Source organism: Schistocerca piceifrons, chromosome 3 (assembly GCF_021461385.2).
Source record: "Schistocerca piceifrons isolate TAMUIC-IGC-003096 chromosome 3, iqSchPice1.1, whole genome shotgun sequence".
In the NCBI taxonomy this organism is placed as follows: domain Eukaryota; kingdom Metazoa; phylum Arthropoda; class Insecta; order Orthoptera; family Acrididae; genus Schistocerca; species Schistocerca piceifrons.
The window spans coordinates 111,957,478-111,975,494 of record NC_060140.1 but is presented as its reverse complement, the minus strand read 5'-3'; the positions used below and the strand labels follow the sequence as shown (position 1 = coordinate 111,975,494).

Sequence of the window (18,017 nt, the reverse complement as noted above, 5' to 3'; positions counted from 1 at the left end):
ATAACCATGATCACCATGATTATGTCAAATCCCTGTCTCTGTACCGGATGTTTTACCGGTAGAAAATACAGTCGTCGGTGTAATGGTGGGTTCTTACTTTGCTCTGGGAGAGTACCGAGTGGATATTACACTGAAGAACCAAAGAAACCGGTACACAAGCCTAATATCGAGCAGGGCCCTCGCGAGCACACAGAAGTGCCACAACACGACGTGCCATATCTGAAGTAGTGCTGGGGGCAACTGAAACATCAATCCTGCAGGACTGACCATAAATCCGTAAGAGTGCGACGGGGTGGAGATCTCTTCTGAACAGCGCGTTGCAAGGCATCCCAAATATGCTCAGCAATGTGCATGTATGAGGAGTTTGGTGGCAAGTGTATAAACTCAGAAGAAAGTTCCTAGAACCACTTTGCAGCAATTCTGGAAGTGTTGTGTGTCGCATTGTCCGTCGGAGTGCACAATGGACATGAATGGATGCAAATGATCAGACAGGAGGCTTACGTACGTGTCACCTGTCAGAGTCGTATACAGACATATAAAGGGGTCGCATATCACTCCAACTGCAGACTCCCCACACCATTGCAGAACCTCCACCAGCTTGAACAGTCCCCTGCTGACATGCAGGATCCATGCATTCATGAGGTTCTCTCCATACCTGTACCCGTCCTTCCACTCGATATAATTTGAAACGAGACTCGTCCGACCAGGCAACATGTTCCCAGTCATCAACAGTCCAATCTCGGTGTTGACAGGCCCAGGCGAGGCGTAAGCTTTGTGTCGTGCAGTCATCAAGGGTACACGTGTTGGCCTTCGGCTCCGAAATATCGATGATGTTTCGTTGAATGGCTCCCACGCTGACAGTTGTTGAGGAGCGTTGTAGTCTGCAGCAATCTGCGGAAGCTCTTCACTTCTGCGACGTTGAAAGATTCTCTTGAGTCGTCGTTGGTCCCATTCTTGCAGGATCTTTTTCCGGCCGCAGCGATGTCGGAGATTTGATGTTTTACCCGATTCCTGATATTCACGGTTCACTCGTGGAAAGGTCGTACATGAAAATCCTCACTTCATCGCTACCTCGGAGATGCTGCGTCCCAGCTCTCGTGCGCCGACTATAACACCACTTTCGAATTCACTGAAATCTTGATAACCTGCCATTGTGGGAGCAGCAACCGATGTGACAGCCGCACCAGACACTTGTCGTCTCATATAGGCGTTGCTGACTGCAGCGCCGTATTCTGCCTGTCTACTTAGCTCCCTATTTGAATACGAATGTCTATACCAGTATCTTTGACGCTTTAGTGTATAAAAGCAAAAAGCACTCTATCTTAAGGCCACGAGTTGCCTACCGGTACCATCCGACCGCCGTGTCATCCTCAGGGGACGATGCAGATAGGAGGGGCGTGGGGTCAGCACACTGCTCTCCCGGTCGTTATGATGGTATTCTTGACCGAAGCCGCTACTATTCGGTCGAGTAGCTCCTCAATTCGCATCACGAGGCTGAGTGCACCCCGAAAAATGGCAACAGCGCATGGCGGCCTGGATGGTCACCCATCCAAGTGCCGACCACGCCCGACAGTGCTTAACTTCGGTGATCTCACGGGAACCGGTGTATCCACTGCGGCAAGGCCGTTGCCCGCTTCAGTGTATAAGACATAAAATATTAGTTCACTTTGTTTCAACACAGATAAGAAGAATTACTTAACTTTCCACAGTCAATTCCCACCGGAAAGTCATGAGGTTTACCACTGTCTCTGAACATTAACAACCGAGCAAGGTAGCGCAGCACGTTGCAAGGTGGCAAGGTGGCACACTGGACTCGCATTCGGGAGGACGGCGGTTCAAATTCGCGTCCGGCCATCCTGATTTAGGTTTTCCGTGATTTAGCTAAATCGCTTCAGGCAAATGCCGGTATGGTACCTCTGGAAGGGCACGGCCGACTTCCTTCACCATCCTTCCCTAATTCGATATGACCGACGATCTTGCTGTTTGGCCCCCTCTTCGCAACCAACATAAACGTATTACGTGATACAGAGATAGTACAAGTCTCTCACTAAGAATACATTTAACTGTAACTTTCACGATGAGGTCAGCCGGATACACTGATCTCACAGCTGGCCTACTAGAAGAAGATGCTGTCGTCTTACTCGATGACTGCGGACTGTACTCGGCCGTAAGTAGAAGTCCCGTTTCGGCGGAGTGACTACGTCATGTCGCTCACTCGGCGCTGCATCTTGCAGAGACATTTTTTTCTTGTAGTTGCTTTGCGACGTACCAACCTCGCTTTGGTACCTCGCCCTTCAGACGACACCACACAGGTACTATCGATAAGGTCTGGCCTGTTTGTCGCTACAAGGTATGAAACATTTCCGTTGCATGTTGGTTGACCGACTACGACCTCTCGTATTCCCAGTACACATAATCGGTTTATCAGACAGGATGATGAACAGCACTACAAGACTGATCGCTGACGATGCTATTGCGTACGGGAAAACGTTGTCCGTGGACGATTGTAAGCAAATGCAGAAAGACTTGAACAAAATTTCCCGTTGCTAATTTGGCAGCCGACTGTGATTCGGATTCTCCGTTTTGCCCGAGTATCGATAGGGAGATCACGTGAGAGATACCCGGCCTGTGAGGCGACAGCCGCTGCTTGGGCGCGCTCAAGGCGCAATAGTCGTGGCAAGCATGTGAGGCGAGTTTTCACCACTTAAATATCGCAGCCCGGTTATTGCTGGCCCCTCTCCCGCTAGCAGTGAGCTCGGTACTACCTGGATGTCGAGCTTCAGCTGTCCGATCGTGCCACCCATAGATGCTCATATTTCGTTTCTTGCCAAACTACAACATGGCTGCTAGGAACTTTCACAGAACACGAAAAGAAAATACCTTTTGATTCCGCTCCCACATCAGCCTATTACATCACATATTGACATGAAGTTCAAAACAATAAACCAGTCTGCAATTCCTTGTCACGTGCAGACCTATGGAAATTTTTTTGCCAAACTACAACATGGCGGACGATGCAAACCCCATGAATCTGCAGACAGGTTGCAGTTCTATACTCAAGAGACCAGACTTCTACATACAGGTTGTATGAACACTGCTCACTAGTCTCTGAAGCCCTTAGGCACGCGCCACTGAATAGCAGAGTTCAGACTTGCCTGCCGGCAGTGGTGGACGAGCGGTTCCAGGCGCAACAGTCTGGAACCGCGCGACCACTTCGGTCGCAGGTTCGAATCCTGCCTCGGGCATGGATGTGTGTGATGTCCTTAGGTTAGTTAGGTTTAAGTAGTTCTAAGTTCTAGGGGACTGATGACCTCAGAAGTTAAGTCCCATAGTGCTCAGAACCATTTGAACCATTCTTTTGTCTTGCCTGATATACGTTTCTGATTGGGATTGCTCCCTGGACTGTTGTATAAGCTTAAGAGGACTGTGCAACGCTCTGGACTTGTTTTCGTTACTCATTGTAACAACACAGCTGTATGTTGACGATGAGAAGTACAACCGTCATGAAACATTATTGAGTCAATTTAATTAAACATTTCGTGAGAGAACTGTTAAGTGCTGAACGCATGGACAAAGATCACAATATTAGCGTAACTGTAAAAGAGACATTATCAGCTGCGAGAAAGAAGCTCTATGCAATATGGAGTATTACGTAGGGCTGTGTTTGAGCACGACTCGAACTGTTCCAACCGTCTACGCCACAGTTCGGGAAATCTCGGATTCTGTTGGATCTTTTCGTCGGCCTGCGCTCTAGTGGCTTTTGTGGGTACTATCACAACGACGTGTCTTGGCGTTTTTAAAGCGCTTTGGATTTTAACGATGAAGATAACTGAAACAAGGACTGAAATATCTTCTGCGTTGTAGGCCAAGCGCAACAACGGCAACTAATAAACAAATAAAAGATTGCAATTATGATTCTGCCCGATTCGCACAGTTTCGGTCGTCCTGCGATCTAGTGAGGTCTGATGATACTAGACGGGTAATTCTGATGTTATTTACTCCCGAGATGAAATTTACAATTACTTAATTACGTTAATTTCATTTCTTCAGCATATAATTGTTGATTAACCATCTGAATAGTTCTCGAAAGGCCCATCGGTATCGGCCGACCGCTGTGTCATCCTCGGTCGATAGGCATCACTCGATGCAGACATGGAGGGCATGTGGTCAGCACACCATTCTCCCAGCCATTGTTAGTTTATATGACCAGAGACGCTACTTGTAAGTCAAGTAGCTCCTCAGTTGACCTCAAAAGAGCTGAGTGCAGCCCATATGGCAACAGTGTTCGGCAGACACAAATGGTCACCTGTCCAAGTGGCAGCCAAGTCCGACAACGCTTAACTTCGGTGATCTGACGGCAATCGGTGTTACCATTGCAGCAAGGTCGTTGGCAGGATATATATGCGCTGTTAGCAAAAATATTGTAATGTTCTTGACTGATCTACTTCATTACTCGTTACCCTAATAAACATTCAGACACACACAGGCTACATATTAAAAAAAAAAAAAACCAATACACAGGATTTCCGTTAAAACTGGCTGTGACAATGAAAATACTGTTCTTTGCTCTAAGGTGCTTCCTTTCCTTTCTCACAGTCAATTTAACCCATTAGAAAAGTTGTATCTCCCATACATAGTATTTCTACTTATATATAATTTTAAACAAAAATTATATACACAACAAAGTGCTGTTTCGTTTTTTTCCCCAGCAGTCGCTTTTCACAGAAAACAGGAAGATCGTATTTACGTCTTATTACCTTATGATTTGAATGCTATTAAGAAATCAGAATTGTCCAGATCTTTGTAACCCTACCCATTCTGAGATTAAAAGTGTGTTACTGAAGCTGCTATCCTCCGAGATCCAGCAGTTGAGGAGGCCTTGCACATCCTGCATGCATGCCAGTGATCCCAGTCGATTTACACACTCATTTTAAGCGACATCAGTTCCCAGTCAGTGTTTCATTTGCTGTAGTAATAAACAAAGCTCAAGGTCAGAGAGAAGCGGGAAGAAGAGATGGATAAAAAGAGGATGGGGGAGGAAATGGATACAGAATGGAGAAAAGAGGCAGAGAAGGGGGGCGGGGGGGTTGGAAGAGAAATGGAGGAAGGGAGGGGGAGGGGGAGAGGGGGGGAGAGGGAGGGAGAGAGAGAGAGAGAGAGAGAGAGAGAGAGAAGGGGGGAGGAATAGGTGGAAAAAGATGGGGGAGGAGGAGATCAGACGTACTTCCAATTGTTATGCATATGTAGAAACTGTAAGGCATTATCTGGTTCGCTAGTTAATTATGCAACCACAAAACCCAACAACTTCCAACTACCACCTGGGAGGAAGTGTGACGGATTTGCATCAGAAGTATACACTAGGAAAGTCTGCATTCTCTCATAATTTAGTCATGACAAAATTATTACCACACACTTTTTGTTTTATCGCAAAAAAGTTAATTCATTGCCCCCCACCGTCCCCAACCACATGGTAATCAACATGTTGAGAACCACTGCCCTGTAGACATGTTTGGCGTATAGCGCAGCTTCGTGGGACTCTTAACACGGCTCGGGGGCCATCCAGACTTACGGGTGGTGTTGGTGACGTAGATGTAGCCTCCCTCCAGGCCGGTGGCGAAGGCGAAGATGCACTTCCAGGGGCCCAGGTCGCTCTCCGTCGGCCGGTGGATGGTTACGCCGCAGTCGTGGGTCATGTCTCGCGTCAGACCGCCTCCGTAGTAGCTGTAGCTGTAACATGGCGGGCCTTCCGTCCTCAAAGTGTCCCTACACCTCTGCGCAAGCGCGTCCAAAGTTTCCCGCGTCTGCCGCTAGAAAGCACTGGTAGCGAAGATGGCTGCAATTAACAAGTTTGTTTGTGTGGCCGCAGCAAGCATATAAATATTTGTTTTGTAAATAAAACTGCCTTTACCTGCTGCTAGTTACTTTATTTATCCCATACGCGTTTCGCCTTCTGTTCTAAGGCATCATCACTGGGATCTATGACGATACAGTTTTGTTAGTTGTAGAGTATCAAACAGTTCACTTCGCGATTTTTTGTAAAAAAAAGTGATTACTTACGATTTGCTGATCTGCATTTCCTCACATCTGGTCTGGAGGTCGCACTACTACTTTTATCACTGCCATATAATAAAATCATTGTGTTCTCGCCTTCCGCTCACTGTTCACCATGTATCTCACTCTTTTTTGTGGTGGACTATTGTTCTTTTGTCACTCGATAGAACTATTTCGTCGTACACTGCTTTTCACAGCGTAAATATTGCGATTATATAACGTGTTTTATCTTCTTTGGTATGTTTACCTATTTGTTGCCAACCTAACGAAGTATATGTTCAGTACTAACTTGTATTTATAATGTTTATACCGTGTGTGTGTGTGTGTGTGTGTGTGTGTGTGTGTGTGAGTGAGTGAGAGACAAGGGGATAGAGCCGACTATTTTTGGGAGGGGGGGGAAAGGTTTACTCGCTGTTAGCGAGTGGCTGAAAACTTTGGTGACAGCTGTTTTGTCTTTTCGTTTCAATATTCTGTGGAGGGGTTCATGGATGAGTGAGTATAAAGATGTTGGGTTCTATTATTATTACATTGGACAGTATTATTATATTAATACTTCTTGCGAACATTATTCTATTATTTTATCTATTAGTGTAAATAATGAATTGCTTGACATGTGTGCTTGGTCATTCAACAGAATTTTCCCTTCTCCTTTGGTTTTATGTATGTGGTAATTTTCTTGCATGGTCAGGAGGTGTTTTTTTATTGTTGATTCTAATTATTATTTGCATGTCATCTTCTCTATTGGTTGGTTAGTGAACATATACTTTGCTAGGTTGGCAATAAATAGGTAAACATACCAAAGAAGATGAAACACGTAAAGGAGTCGCAATATTAACGCTGTGAAAAGCAGTGTACGATGAAATAGTTGTATGGAGTGACAAAAGAACAATAGTCCACCACAAAAACGAGTGAGAAACATGGTGAACAGTGTGGGAAAGGCGAGAGCACAAAGATGTGATTATATGGCAGTGATAAAAGTAGTAGTGCGACCTCCAGACCAGATGTGGGGATATGCAGATCAGCAAATCGTAAGTAATTACTTTTTTTACAAAAAATCGCGAAATGAACTGTTTGATAATCTATAACTAACAAAACTGGATCGTTATAGATCCCAGTGATGATGCCTTAGAACAGGAGAAGGCGAAACGCGTATGGGATAAATAAATTAACTAGCAGCAGGAAAAGGCAGTTTTATTTACAAAACAAATGGCTACTATTGTAACAGAAAGCTTTTTGTGTTTTACAGTTTGCCAGGATTGAATCTGTTGTTAAAGTGCGACGTCCATTTCATTTTAAGTTTTATCATAATCCTCCAGGTGATAATAACATCTCTAGATAGTAACATCAGTTTGAAGACGCCAGCTATCTTTGAAAAAGGAAGTCCATAGAACAAGCAAGGGTGTCTGAAGAACAAGTGAGAGTCTTTCGTGTGTAATAGAAGAAATCAGTTTGGAATACGGTGTTGCAGGGCCTGTCTTATTCTATTTACAATGCAAAGTTCCTTTGCGTCTTAATTAGAATAACACAGACGCTGCAATACCGTATTTCTCTGCCGATACCGGGCAAGCGACCTTCAAGTACAGCATCTGACCTGTAAAGTACACTACTGGCCATTAAAATTGCTACACCACGAAGATGACGTGCTACAGACGCGAAATATAACCGACAGGAAGAAGATGCTGTAATAGGCAAATGATTAGCTTTTCAGGGCATTCACACAAGGTTGGCGCCGGTGGCGACACCTACAACTTGCTGACATGACGAAAGTTTCCAACCGAGTTTTCATACACAAACAGCAGTTGACCGGCGTTGCCTGGTGAAACGCTGTTGTGATGCCTCGTGTAAGGAGGAGAAATGCGTACCATCACGTTTCCGACTTTGATAAAGGTCGGACTGTAGCCTATCGCGATTGCGGTTTATCGTATCGCGACATTTCTGCTCGCGTTGGTCGAGATCCAATGACTGTTAGCTGAATATGGACTCGGTGGGTTCAGGAGGGCAATACGGAACGCCGTGCTGGATCCCAAAGGCCTAGTATCACTAGCAGTCGAGATGACAGGCATCTTATCCGCATGGCTGTAACGGTTCGTGCAGCCACGTCTCGATCCCTGAGTCAACAGATGGGGACGTTTGCAAGACAACAACCATCTGCACAAACTGTTGACTACGTTTGCAGCATCACGGACTATCAGCTCGGAGACCATGGCTGCGGTTACCCTTGACGCGGCATCACAGACAGGAGCGCCTGTGATGGTGTACTCAACGAGGAACCTGGGTGCACAAATGGCAAAACGTTGTTTTTTCGGATGAATCTAGGTTCTGTTTACAGCATCATGATGGTCGCATCCGTGTTTGGCGACATCGCGGTGAACGCACATTGGATGAGTGTATTCGTCATGGCCATACTGGCGTATCACTCGGCGTGATGGTATGGGGTGGTATTGGTTACACGTCTCGGCCGCCTCTTGTTCGCATTGACGGCACTTTGAACAGTGGACGTTACATTTCAGATGTGTTACGACCCATGCATCTACCCTTCATTCGATCCCTGCGAAACCCTACATTTCAGCAGAATAATGCACGACTGCATGTTTCAGGTCCTGTGCGGGACTTTCTGGATACAGAAAATGTTCGACTGCTGCCCTGGCCAGCACATTCTTCAGATCTCTCACCAATTGAGAACGTCTGGTCAATGGTGGCCGAGCAACTGGCTCGTCATAATACGCCAGTCACTACTCTTGATGAACTGTGGTACCGTGTTGAAACTGCATGGGCAGCTGTACCTGTACACTCCATCCAAGCTCTGTTTGACTCAATGCCCAGGCGTATCAAGGCCGTTATTACGGCCAGAGGTGGTTGTTCTGGGTACTGATTTCTCAGGATCTATGCACCCAAACTGCGTGAAAATGTAATCACATGTCAGTTCTAGTATAATATATTTGTCCAATGAATAGCCGTTTATCATCTTCATTTTTTCTTGGTGTAGCAATTTTAATGGCCAGTAGTGTAAATGTCGTGTGACTAGGGCCTCCCGTCGGGTAGACGTTTCGCCGGGTGCAAGTCTTTCGATTTGACGTCACTCCGGCAACTTGCGCGTCGTGATGAAATGATGATGATTAGGACAACACAACACTCAGTCCCGGAGCAGCGAAAATCTCCGACCCAGCCGGGAATCGAACCCGGGCCCTTAGAATTGACATGCTGTCGTGCTGACCACTCAGCTACCGGGGGCGGACAACCGTCCAGTACGGGAATATACATAATGGATGTACGAGTTCAGGGTGTAGACGCATGGTTGACGACATATAGAAGTTTGGTTCTGGCTCTGAGTCATGCACGGGTAGCCAAATGTTAAGACGACCTCTCGCAATAAGCAGGTAATCCGGGTTAAAGTGCTGGGTTCGAGTCCAGGTCCGGCGCAGATTTTCACTGTCGTCACTCCATTCTACAGTTAATGGTTGTCATTATTCGCGACTTCGAACAGATTTAATGTATATAAGTTTGAAAGGCTAGTCATGAATTGGTAACTCCACTGATGCCTGTGTAGAGACTTTTAAGGAGTTGCTTACAACTGTGCCCTTATCGTTTGCAGATGTCACAAGCTGTACAGCTTACAGACTACAGCTTATGTGCGAACTTCACAAATGAAATGTTGCTGCATGATAACGAAGGTTTTCTGGATCGTGTCGTCGTTAGACATGATTGGTTGGTTGGTTATTTGGAGGGAGGAGAGAAAATAGCGAGATCATCGATCCCATCGGATTAGGGAAGGATGGGGACGGAAGTCGACCGTCCCCTATCAAAGGAACCATCCCGCATTTGCCTGAAGCGATTTAGGGGCATCACAGACAACCTAAATCAGGATGGTGTAACGCCGCTTCCTTTGGACCCAAAACTGATAATATAAAATAGTACCCGAAGCCCAATAAAAGTCCCAAAATCCAAGATCCTAATTTCAAGTCCCACTGGAATAGCATCACTTGAATAGCAGCAAGTATATATAGAAAAGAAATCCGGTATAAAGTGACTTAATGTTTTGAAAAGGGGAAGAGATTAGAATCCATCAGGTTCAAATTAAAATAATAGTAGATCGCAAAGTAGTGTAATTATAGATCACGGAATAGAACGAGTGAACTCAAATAATACTCCTTGTTAGTACCTTTTGAGGACACTGCGTAATACAGAAGAAAAAGTCAGACACTGTTAATGTGCTGCTAGCGCTTGCTGGATCAGGTCGTATCTCAACGTATTCTCTTGTACGTAGGCGCGACGAGATTGTTTTTGTGCATTTTTGGAAATTTTGCTGTCTGCTAGGAATCATTAAACTTGAAACAGGTAGATCAGCAACCTTGAGCATATCACTACGTAAAGCCAAGAGAGGAAAGGATCCGGACTTTTCTTAAATTATCATACAGGGAAGACTGAACTTTACCCCGAAGTAGACTGTTAGCAATTTACCGACATAGGAAGTGAGCATTGGTACTGAATTGTGAGAAAGTACTGAAGGTTCGTTAAAGTAGCAAATGAAATCTGGATCTTGTTACAACCTCTTTGACAAAGTTACGTAACTAATCCCTCCCCCCCCCCCCCCCCCTCCAGCTTAGGGAAAAGTTACTTCCTTCATACAATGATAGGACGTGAACAGTATTGAATAAACCAGCATAAAGTGGATTTACTGTGTGACATTTCTTTCAAACCATTTAATATTATGTGTTTATGAAATATTTATTTGTGCGACGACATAGATTAATAACAGAGCGCGGTATGCATAAATATTCTTGGCCGCGTTAGACACTTATTGTACCGATTCGAACTATTAAGCTTACGTAAACTGAAAACTTTAGGGGAGAAACTATTGCCGTAGCCATAATTAGTACAAGGATAGCCACTGGTGTGCAACTACTTGTAGCTGTGCTCGTACGCGTCGGGGAACATATAATTATTTGAACTGATCGATATCACTGATACGCACTCGGCGCGAATACAATGGAGCAGGTCAGATTTTTTTTTTTATGTTATGTTCCTCATGAGACAATATTACAGCTAGTTAGTCGGAGCACGAATTTCATCAACGAACATTTCCAATATATCTTAAGAGGAGTAATTACAATGACCAGACGCCGGTTTGATCCGTCGTCTTCCCGAATGCGAGTCAAGTGTGCTAACAACTGCGCCACCTCACTCGGTTCTGCAGAGGTTAATCGGCTGTTCACCTAAGTGGAAATGTATACACAAATAATGTGTGCATCTAGGGGTCAACAAATCCCCAACAGATAGTACAGCTTCAACGGGAGTCCCCTAAACTGAATGTTTTTGTGCCATATGGCAGTGGAAACTTTATGGCCTTTTTTTTTCAGTGAAGCAACTGCAACTGGTGTTCCTTACCTGGATGTGCTAGAACTATGGCTCTTTCCTCAGTTGAAACGAGCTCAAAACAGAACTTTGTTTGGCAGCAACATGGTACATTGCATCACTGGCATAACTCAGGTGCGATTGGTTAAACGATGTTGTAACTACCGCTGGATTTGCCGCAAGAGGCCACATAACACAGCTTGTTTTGCATGGACTCCACATTCACCAGGTCTGACATCATGTGATTTTTGGCCTTTGGGATTCATAAAGGGCAGTGTATGTGCCTCTGCTAAAAGGCTGATCTACCCAACTTGTTGCAACAATTACTCCAGACAAACTGATCAAGGTTTATGTGAGTCTGCAGGCTTTCGTGGCCGATGTCATTGAAGTTAAAATCTTCTGGGTTATTAGGCCGCGTCATATTTCTTATAAAATGGTCGACGTTTCGACCCCTCTGCTGGGATCTTCCTCAGGATATTCTGGTGTCCACTACTGCTAGAACAATATTATCACTTCTCCAGAACGAGCGCGAGAAAACTCCCCTTTGTAAGAGGACGCGACACTCGTCTCTCACATTGTTCTAGCAGTAGTGGACACCAGAAGATCCTGAGGAAGATCTCAGCAGAGGGGTTTGTTAAGATGTGGCCCGTCGATTCGATGTGCACCACGTGAAGAACAGTGCCCATATTGAACACTTGTAAAAAAAGCGCTTTGAGCTGCTCTTTGATTTGATGTCTTATTTATAAGGTGAATGTGTTAAGTACTACAAAGCCTTAAAACACTGATATCCATTTTGAAACACCGGGTGTATATATATATATATATATATATATATCCTACAGCTCTCTCTCTCTCTCTCTGTTTGTATCCTACACCTCTCGACATTCAAACACCGACAGCAAGTACTTCACCACAGCTCAATGACTGCTACTGACTAGAAGCTTCTCTGATTGTGGGAGACATTTCACTGCAACTGTATATTTTAGGGGAAGTGTATTTTCGGCAGTGTCAGTTGCATGGCACAAACAATTGATCACTACTTTACATAATGACTATCAAAATAAATAAAATAACGATAAGTATCAGTTAAAACAAATTAAAGGGGAAACCAACTACAGATCTGTGAAATTCTAATTTTCGCTAATTATTCACGACTGACGCTATACACACAGTGTTTGAAAGACTTTGCGACAAACGTCTATAGGTGATTCGAGGGCGAATCATAAAGTCTTTGCCCATGTTTTCTTGGTTAAATTACGGCTATAAACGCGAATAATGATCATGCAAGCAAGACTAAAGGAAACTCAAGACACGTTCATTTCGTAATGTAAAATGGTGCAAAATATTTGAAACTCTAGGAAAAGTAGGTGTAAGCTATAAGGAGAGACAGGTAATATACAATATGTTCAAGGAACAAGAGGGAACGATAAGAATTACATGATCTGCTGAACGGAATGAACAATCTAATGAGTACACAATATGTATTGATATTCATCATTTTGTTTTGCAGCTCCTTGTATTGGCCGTGTTTGCAGTTAAAATTGTTGGATGTGAGGTCCGCCAGTTATGCAAAACACCGTTTTTTCTCAGTACCCAAACATGTTTCGGCACCACTGTGCCATCATCATTTATTCTGAAATGTGAACATTTTGTTAAATGATTATGAAATTATGTGCATTTTTAGTTCAAACAACATATCGTTTCTTTTTGTAAATACCTTTACATTTGGTGTGCATGAATTTTCTGGATCACTTGTGTGTTAACTATTACAGGTAGCTTGTGATCTGCAACCATACGATGTTGATGAGAAAGTTTTTTTGCTGGGAGTTAACCTATCTTCTAGAAAGTAATTTAGTTTGTCTCTATGTTTTCGCGCCCATATTCGTTTTTACATACGTTTTCGTGTGGCAAGCACTTCCATTCTCCGCATCATGCTGAGGTGTTGTGATGCCCCAACAAGTGAAGCGTCCGGGCATCTCGGAGGGAACCAAAGTGATGTTCGGACATGGAGGGGATACAGAGAGAGGAACTGTCGATGACATGACTCGCTCAGGCCACGAATGAGCTACTACTGCAGTGGATGACTGCTACCTACGGATTATGGCTCGGTGGAACCCAGACCATGCTGTATAATGCTTTTCGTGCAGCCACAGGATGTCGTGTTACGACTGTGCGACTGTACGTAATAGGCTGCATGATGCGCAACTTAACTCCCCACGTCCATGGCGAGGTCCATCTTTGCAACCACGACACCATGCAGCGCGGTACACATGGGCCCAACAACATGCTGAATGAACTGCTCCGGATTGGTATCACGTTCTCTTCACCGATGAGTGTCGCATACGCCTTCAACCAGACAATCGTCGGAGACGTGTTTGGAGGCTACCCGGCCAGGCTGAACGTCTTAGACACACCATCCAGCGAGTGCAGCAAGGTGGAGGTTCCCTGCGGTTTTGGGTGGCATTATGTGGGGTCGATGTTCGCCGCTGGTGGTCATGGAAGGCACCGTAACGGCTGTACGATACGTGAATGCCATCAACCAATAGTACAACCATATTGGCAGCATATTGGCGAGGCATTCGTTTTCATGACCGACAACGCGCGCTTCCATCGTGCACATCTTGTGAATGACTTCTTTCACGATAACGACGTAGTTCGACTAGAGTAGCTAGCATGTTCTCCAGACACGAACCCTATCGAACATGCCTGGGATAGATTGGAAAGGGTTGTTTATGGACGACGTGACCCAACAACCACTCTGAGGGATCTACGCCGAATCGCTATTGAGGAGTGGGACAATCTGGACCAACAGTGCCTTGATGAACTTGTGGATAGTGTGCCATGTCGAATACAGGCATGCATCAATGCAAGAGGACGTGCTACTGGGTATTAGAGGTACCGGTGTGTACAGCAAACTGGATAACCACCGCTGAAGGTCTCGCTGTATGGTGGTAGAACATGCAATGTATGGTTTTCATGAGCGATAAAAAGGGCGTAAATGATGTGTATGTTGATCTCTATTCCAATATGCTGTACAGGTTCAGGAACTCTCGAAACCGAGGTGATACAAAACTTTTTTTTGATGTGTGTGTATAAATACACGGTGTTTCCGAAAGAGCGTGCAAAAATTTAACAGCACGTAGAGGATGCTCTGCTGAACAGTTGACGGTAGGGAACCTGGGATCGGAGATGCCAGCGGATAGGGAAGTAAACTTGTCTAGCATTACTGTTTGCCCGCCCATTTACAACTGACATGCGTACAAGTTTACACGTACTGTGCCGTTTATTTACAGGCACATTCTTATTTCCTACAAGGAAACAACGAGGCCGAGTCACACCTTCTACCTGGCCGTCTTAGTGACGATCTGTGCTTGAGGTGCGTGCAGAGTTCCACGTGAGTTGTTCTACATCTACATTTATACTCCGGAAGCCACCCAACGGTGTGTGGCCGAGGACACTTTACGTGCCACTGTCATTACCTCCCTTTTCTGTTCCAGTCGCGTATCGTTCGCGGGAAGAACGACTGCCGGAAAGCCTCCCTGCGCCCTCGAATCTCTCTAATTTTACATTCGTGATCTCCTCGGGAGGTATAAGTAGGGGGAAGTAATATATTCGATACCTCATCCAGAAACGCACCCTCTCGAAACCTGGCGAGCAAGCTACTCCGCGATGCAGAGCGCCTCTCTAGCAGAGCCTCCACTTGAGTTTGCTAAACATCTCCGTAACACTATCACGCCCACCAAATAACCCTGTGACGAAACGCGCCGCTCTTCTTTGAATCTTCTCTATCTCCTCTGTCAACCCGACCTGGTACGGATCCCACACTGATGAGCAATACTCAAGTAAAGGTCGAACGAGTGTTTTGTAAGCCACCTCCTTTGTTGATGGACTACATTTTCTAAGGACTCTCCCAATGAATCTCAACCTGGCACCCGCCTTAGCAACAATTAATTTTATATGATTATTCCACTTCAAATCGTTCCGCCCGCATACTCCCAGATATTTTACAGAAGTAACTGCTACCAGTGTTTGTTCCGCTATCATATAATCATACAATAAAGGATCCTTCTTTCTATGCATTCGCAATACATTAAATTTGTCTATGTTAAGGGTCAGTTGCCACTCTCTGCAGGCCGGCCGGTGTGGCCGTGCTGTTCTAGGCACTTCAGTCTGCATCCGCGAGACCGCTACGGTCGCAGGTTCGAATCCTGCCTCGGGCATGGATGTGTGTGATGTCCTTAGTTTAGTTAGGTTTAAGTAGTTCTAAGTTCTAGTGGACTGATGACCACAGATGTTAAGTCCCATAGTGCTCAGAGTCATTTGAACCATTTTGAACCACTCCCTGCACCAAGTGCCTATTCGCTGCAGATCTTCCTGCATTTCGCTGCAATTTTCTAATGCTGCAACTTCTCTGCATACTACAGCATCATACGCGAAAAGCCGCGTGGAACTTGCGACACTATCTACTAGGTCATTTACATATATTGTGAAAAGCAATGGTCCCACAACACTCCCCTGTGGCACGCCAGAGGTTACTTTAACGTCTGTAGACGTCTCTCCATTGCGAACAACATGCTGTGTTCTGTTTGCTAAAAACTCTTCAATCCAGCCACACAGCTGGTCTGAAATTCCGTAGGCTCTTACTCTGTTTATCAGGCGACAGTGCGGAACTGTATCGAACGCCTATTGTTGCAGAACGTATCCTTGGCTGTTCGTGAGAGGGTGTGGATACAACACGACGGTGCACTGCCTCACTTCAGTGTGGGTGTCCGCAGCCTTTTCATTGCTGTATATCCTGGTCGCCGGATTGGAAGGGGAGGTCCTATTCCATGGCCTTCGAGGTCACCTGACAAGAATCCACTTGATTATTTCCTACGAGGATATCTAAAGTCACTTGTGTATGAGACCCCAGTGGATACGGAGATGGTGTTAGTTTCGTAGGTGCTTGTGATGTGAATCTAAACACACCAGGGATACTTGTCAGGGTGCATCAGAATTTTGTCCATCGATGTCATGTTTGCAATGAGGTTGGTGGCCATAAGTTTCAGCACATTTTATAGGTACAGACGGTGCGTTCATTGTGTTAATGATGGTACTTGTAATTAACTGTAAAAGTAAAATACCTAAAATTACATCCTGCAATGGAGATCAATAAAACAATTGTGCCAAAGGCGTCGTCAGTGGTTAAAACATCATCTCCATTTATACAACATGATTATGGACAGAGGGTCGATGCGAACACAGCTTAGCATCAGTACTGATGCCAAGTCGCCAATTGGTTCTATACACTTGCTGCCAAACAGTTAAGCATCAATTGTAGCGTAGTCATGTAGATGTAGACGGCAGTACTGATGCCAAGCTGTGTTCGCATCGACCCTCTGTCCATAATCATGTTGTATAAATGGAGATGTTTTAACTACTGACGACGCCTTTGGCACAATTGTTTTATTGATCTCCATTGCAGGATGTAATTTTAGGTTTTTTACTTCTGATGAAGGTATATTGAGATAGACCGAAACCATGGTCAAGAATTTTAATAAATCTTTATCCTGCAACTGTTTTGGCTGTCATCATTTACCGTGAAGAATTTCAACAGTTGCTATATCAGCCATGTTTAAAATCTTGGAGGTACTTCAAATTGTTCAGTGGAGCATGCTCTATGTCCTGTTAAATTTTTGTGCAGAAACACCCTATATATCTGAGCATCTAGCATTGCCTGGGTATGTATTTACTACAATCTTCTATTAGTCCATTCCCTCTCCCTCCCCCCCCTCTCTGTCCATCTCGTCCTGCTCCCCCGTTCGTCCCTCTGTTCTTCCCCCTCCATCCATATCCTTCTGCCCCCTCTTTTCTTCTCCTCCTCTAATTCCATCTTCTCCTCCTCCCCCCCCTCTCTGTCCATCTCGTCCTGCTCCCCCGTTCGTCCCTCTGTTCTTCCCCCTCCGTCCATATCCTTCTGCCCCCTCTTTTCTTCTCCTCCTCTAATTCCATCTTCTCCTCCCCCCTTCTATGTCAATCTCGTCCTCCCACTCTGTCTGTCCATCTCCTCCTCCTCTCTCGTTGTGCACTCCCTCCCCCTCTCTCTGTCCACCACCTCCTTTCCCCTCTCCCTGTTTATTTCCTCCCATTTCGTTTCTGTGTCCACTCTTTGTATCCTCCCTTTCTCTCCATCTCCTCATTCTTTTTTCTGTTCCTTTACGCCTCCCCTCTGTCCATCTCCTCCTCTTCGTATCTGTGCCTATCTCCTCCTTCCCCCTCGTTGTCTGTCCATCTCCTCGTCATCCCTTCTCTCTTCACATTATCACACCCACCATTCAGTATTTCTTTCCAGATTGTAGTTAAAATGTGTACCAAATTTGAATAAAATCGTTCCAGAGCTTGAGGATGAACTTTTTACCCATGGTTTTTCTCGCATGCGCACCTGTCAAATATATTTCAGGCATGTTTAAAATATATCACAAGTATCTGTACCATAATTCACCCGTATGTCTATCGAATTTCGTCCTGGGGCCTCATTTTCAAGCAGTTCAAACTTTACGTCGTCGTATCTCCTAAACTATGTGCTGTACAATAATATAATTTTGAAGGTACGTCCGGTGGTATATGTGCCTAGC

At 45.0% G+C, this 18,017-nt stretch overlaps 1 pseudogene; it reads right to left on the bottom strand.

Moving 5' to 3' along the window:
* Positions 1-1,513: 1,513 nt before the first annotated feature.
* On the bottom strand, positions 1,514-1,631 carry LOC124790609 (annotated as a pseudogene).
* Positions 1,632-18,017: the final 16,386 nt, after the last annotated feature.